At 41.1% G+C, this 5,838-nt stretch overlaps 1 pseudogene; it reads right to left on the reverse strand.

Moving 5' to 3' along the window:
* Positions 1-2,019: 2,019 nt before the first annotated feature.
* Positions 2,020-3,022, reverse strand: LOC115524640 (annotated as a pseudogene).
* Positions 3,023-5,838: the final 2,816 nt, after the last annotated feature.

A 5,838-nucleotide genomic window follows, 5' to 3' on the forward strand; every position in this document is an offset into this window, starting at 1 on the left:
GAGCTTCCCCTGTAATATTATGTTATACTGTCATGTCTTTTCGTGTACCTGAACAGGAGAACTTGATTCTGTGTCCAGTCCCTGGGAGCCAGTGAACACTGGCAAGTCACAAGCCCTCAGACTTAGAACCAACAAGAGTTGTGTAATCATTAACTCTTGTCTCTCAGCCTCAAACCTACCCATCCAGATCTGCTTTGGGATGCAGATCTTGTGGGATCTGGGACTTGGACACCGGGACTCTTCTGTTAGACACCTGGCTCCCTGTTAGTTTCCACCCAGAGAGAACAACAGGAAAAGACTGCAAGGCTGAAGCAGGGCAAGGGATACTTGCTTCTTCCTGTCTGTTCTTATCTTGTCAGTATCCCCAAGCATTGGCTCTTCACCAGTGGCAGTGGAATTGATTCTAGTCTCCAGGGTTGGTTGGTTGGTTGGTTGGTTGGATATTGAGTTTCAGTTTTATTTGGGTTTGGGTTTGGTTTGGATTTGGTTTGGATTTGGTTTTGGAACTCCCAGGGTCAAATCAGCCTCACTGAGCTCCCTCAGAGGTAGCAGCAGGATAGGGATCCATCCTCAGAGATCTGAGTCCCAGCTCTGAGAGCCCCTCTTCTGAGCTCCTGTGACACTAGTACCAGTTCAAGGCAGCACCTTCCTCAGCGTTGTGAGACACAGCCCCATGGGCCCACTTCCAACCTTCTAGGGCCCAATGACCAAACTCTTCCCAAGTGTAAGTTTCTTCCCACAGGTGCTACCTCTCCATTACTTCAGTATCCCCTGTTTTAGTTTCTAGGTTTCCAATATCCATTTAACCATTTGCTTACATTAAATAATCTGAAAATAACCAGTATGACTTTTCTTCTCCTCACCGGACCCACTACTATCCAGAAACCTGACACTTTGCTATGTCTTCTCACTTTCAACTAGAGCTCTTGAGCAAAAGTCAACAAATCAAATAAGACTTGATTTTCAATTCACTGGTTGTGTAGCTTAAACATTTAGGGGAAGTGGCCAACCCAACGTCCTGGTCAGTTTCCCCATTTTCTGGGAAATGGCTTCCTTTCTCCCCATCTCTCTCTCCCCCAACTTATCCTCATTTCTTTTTTTTTTTTATTTTTTAATTAATTTATTTTTTTTATGAAATTTATTGACAAATTGGTTTCCATACAACACCCAGTGCTCATCCCAAAAGGTGCCCTCCTCAATACCCATCACCCACCCTCCCCTCCCTCCCACCCCCCATCAACCCTCAGTTTGTTCTCAGTTTTTAACAGTCTCTTATGCTTTGGCTCTCTCCCACTCTAACCTCTTTTTTTTTTTTTTCCTTCCCCTCCCCCATGGGTTCCTGTTAAGTTTCTCAGGATCCACATAAGAGTGAAACCATATGGTATCTGTCTTTCTCTGTATGGCTTATTTCACTTAGCATTACACTCTCATTTCTAAGACTCCATGAAGATGGTGAGACTGCATAAGATAGAAGAGGAAGTTGGTATTGCTATATGTTATTATGAATGTTCTTCTCCTGTAGGGTTGCAGATGCTTTGTTGGGCAGGATTCTGTCATCTCTGAGAACCCACTAGTTCTCAAGAAAGTAGGTATAGGCAGGAAATAGATATCCAGAAGGACAAACCACAAGCAAAGGAGAGTAAGGTAGAAGTCAGGTATCCAGCATCAATTGCACTTGAAGGGGAATTTCTGTAGAAGGAACCTGGGCTTTGGAGTCTGGATTTTGATCTCTGCCATTTTCCAGATAATGTGGTCTTTAGCAGTTTCCAATCTTAAAAAGCATGATTTTTTTCCTACTATGTAAAAAGGAAGTAATGACACCTGCAGAAATGTTGTGAAGATTAAATTTACTTAAATAAAATTGCCTGGGCTCAACACAATTAAGGAATATCAGTTTCTTCCTGTTGCTACCTTCACCAAAATCAGGTGAAGAGAGTAATGGAAGAAATCTGGGTCAGTTATGAAGTGAGCTTCAGAGTATACAGTAAATACTCACCAAGCTTTTTTCCAATACACTGTCTAGGCAAAATCACTGAGGAGAAGGAAGAAAAGAAATTAGATCTATTTCATATATTCACATCCCTGTCCCCATCAATTTCTTAATTCCTTGTTTTATCTCTTTGATCTGAACCTCATAAACAATAGGGTTCAAGGCAGGGGGTATGAGGTGATGAAGGACATTGAGCAGGATGAATATGTCCATGGGGACCCTCTTTCTGGCCATGTTTGTCAACACCACAACCAGCAGAATGGTGCTGATGAACAGGATGAGGATGAAATGAGAGTCACATGCGTTCAGGTCTTTGACAGCAGCCCCCTCAGCCTTGAACCTAAGCACAGCTCTTAAGATGAAGGTATAGGAGAAGATGAGGATGAAATCTGAGCCTATTAACATCCAACCAGCCACAAATTGGTAGATGCCATTAAGGGTGAAACTGTCACAGGAGAGCCTGGACACAGACAAGTTGGCACAGATTCAGTTCTCAATGACATTTTCCCACAGTAATGGAGCTGGGAAGAGAGAATAGGAATAGGTACAGTGAGTAGGGCATTTCGTGTGATTATGAAGAAATTAGCCTTGGCAACAAATTGGTCAGTGATTATGGAAGGATATTGTAGTGGGTGGCAGATGGCCATGTAGCGATCATAGGCCATGACCCTGAATGTGCAGGACTCCATGGGGAGGAAGCTGTTCATGATAAACATCTGGAGGAAGCAGGCAGAAAAGCTGATGGACCTGAGGTCAAACAGAAGATGGCCAGGACCTTGGGGATGACAGTCAGGCAGAGCATGATGTCCGGCAGGGAGAGCAAGGCTGAGCAGGCAGTACATGGGCTCGTGCAGAGATGCCTCCAGCCAGACAGTGGTCAACAGGGTGGTGTTGGCCCCCATGGCCAGGAGAAAAAGGAGGCTGAGGGGCAGGGACAGCCAGTGCTGCCAACTCCGGTAGTTAGGGAAGCAAATGAGGAGGAATTCAGAGACTGGAGCAGTGGAGTAGTTGCCAGGTGAGGAGGCCATGGAATGAATCTTGAGCTGAGGTTTTTCTGGACTATTTGTATGGGCAGATACAAGAAGCAATTTTTTTTAGTCCACTTCAAAAGTGTGCCTCTTACTCTTTAGGCAGCTAGTGATATATAGGAGACTCTTCTTGAATAGGCAAATCCCAATCAATATCATAAAGATAGACTGGTGAGACTCAACAAATAAAAGCTATGGTCTACGAAGGAAAAGGAATCAGTGAATAAACTAAGATATGAAAGGTGAATAGCGATAAGGAATAACCTCACAACATTAAAAATGTGCAACAAATTATGTCAGTATGATACCAGTGTAAGAAAAATAAAATGTTAATAGTATAAAAAAGGCCAAAAGCACACCTAGTTTTTACAATTATCTAGTGTACGATCAGGGTGGCATCAAACCTATGGTGGAGAAAAATATCCTTCAATAGGCGTTTTTGAGATAATTATTGGCATTGATGTGGGATGTAAAACCTTTAATTACCTGCTCACCTACTACCATATCCAATATGATTTTGGATTGATAATTTTGTTGTATCCCCTCCACAAACTCATGGTATACTAGAAGAAAATAGAATGTCAAATTGATTAAGCCAGTCCTTTGCTAAAACCCCAATCTATTTGAATACAACCACTCACCTTTCAGCACCTGTACCTGATCATCCCAAGTGCTCTTAGAATAAGCCTAAACAGAAATGGCTGCTTTTACTATATAGTTACCAACTTTAAATGAGACCTCAGTGCTTCCTGTCCATCCTAAAAAACTTGCCTGATCAACTTTCCCTTCTTCCAAAACCTTTTTCAAAACTTCTTCATTCTGTTCAAACCTCAAACTCTACTTCTTCTCTTAAAAGATGACATCAACCACTACCTTGCAGAGAAAAAAGGTGTGCAATGAGATTTTTCTTCAACTTCCCAAGACAAAACTTACCAACCTATTTGCACATTCTCCCATCCTTTCCTTGTTTCCCCCCATTGATACAGAATCTGCCCATACTCAATGCATCAAACCTTCCACTTCCTACACTGAATCGTAGCCCTTCTAGCCTTGCAATTACACTATCAATTGTTCCCTAATTTGGAGTCATATTTCCTTCTTCAATGGATCTGCCTTGTCTTTCAAACATTCTCCAGTATCTTTCATTTTTAAAAATAAAAATAAAAAGGCTCTTTATTTCCTTCCAGCTATTTTTCCATCTCCCTCCCTTCACATCCAAATTTCTTCCAAGCACTGCCACACTCACTGTCTCCAGTTCTCACCTCACATCCATTCTACAGTTCACATCAGCATGGCCTCCTTCTCCATTAGTTCCACAAAATGCCTCTCAAAAAGATCACCTGTTGGGGTGACTGGGTGGCTCAGCTGATTAAGTACCCAACTCTTGCTTTCAGTTCAGGTCATAATCTCACAGCCCTTGAGAGGGAACCTCCTGTTGGGTTCTATGCTGACAGTGGAGAGACTGCTTGGTATTCTCCCTCCCCCTCTCTCCCTGCCCCTCCTCCATGCTCTCTCTTTCTCTCTCTCAATAGATAAATAAACTTTTTAAAAAATCATCTGTCGATTCTAAATCTTGCTAAAGCAATGGACCAGATCCTCCTCCTGACATACTCCATTTGGTTTTGTTTGCATCACAATCTCCTGGTTTATCTCACACCTCTTGGTGTCTTCATTTTCTCTTACATGTCTTTTTTTATCCACCATTTTGACATCGGTTTTAAGGTTCAGTCCTGAGTTCTCTTTGATTTTCTTCTCTCCTCTGTGCTAATCTCTTCTACCCTGTCTTCCATTTCTTTTTTCCATATGCTCAATTACCATCTCCATGTTGATGATTACTAAATTATATATCTTGCCTACACCTCCTAAATGCCTACTTGATATATCAACTTGCATCTTTCACAGACATCCAAAATTCACCAACTCTAAAATTAATTTACCATTTTTCTTCCAAGCCTGGTTGTCTAGCATCTCTTCTCTCATTGAATAGCATATGTGTATGGGTTATTCCACAACTCATAGGCTAGAAACCATCTTGAACATATCCTTCACCTGTACTTCCATTACAAACCCACCACCAAAACCTGTCAAATATGCCTTTTAATTAGCTCTTGGATCTACATCTCCATCACCACTGTCACCAGCCAAAAAAACAGTATCATTGTCTCTTGAGTGAAATTTACTGGAATTGCCTCTTAATGCATTCTAGTTTTCATTATAAAACCCTTCTCTACATTGAAATCAGAGAAATATCTTCAAATATAAATATTATCTTGCCACTCATCAGCTTAAAATATGCTATTGGCTTCTCATTGTTAATAGGCAAAAAAAAATCCTTAACTTTATTAGATACAAGTTCATGAGAGAAGAAACCATGTCTGTTGATGTTTTTCATCACTATATGTACAGTGTATAGGTAGATTCCTTTATAGGTGCTCATAGTTACTTGAATAAATTATTTAATAAATAAGAAAATGAATGAATGAATGAATGAATGAATGAATGAATATATCATTTGCCTCCTTTCCCATTTTCCAGTCTAATCTGATATCTCTCTCTCTCTCTTCTGGGGCTTCCAGAGCCCCAGCCACACTGTCCTTTTTTTCAGATCTTCAAATATAACATGCACTTTCTTCTCCCACTTCTCTTGGAAGACTGTGCATCCCATGTTTCCACACATACATCCCTTTACTTTTTTCCATCCTTAATATCTCAGTTTGAATATTCCATTCTCTGGGAGGTTTTCTCTAATCCTCCCCAGACAAAACCAAGGTCTCCTATTTTATTTTCTCATAGCACTTTGTACCCCCTCAACACAGTTGA

Source organism: Lynx canadensis, chromosome D1, assembly GCF_007474595.2.
Source record: "Lynx canadensis isolate LIC74 chromosome D1, mLynCan4.pri.v2, whole genome shotgun sequence".
Taxonomy (NCBI): Eukaryota; Metazoa; Chordata; class Mammalia; order Carnivora; family Felidae; genus Lynx; species Lynx canadensis.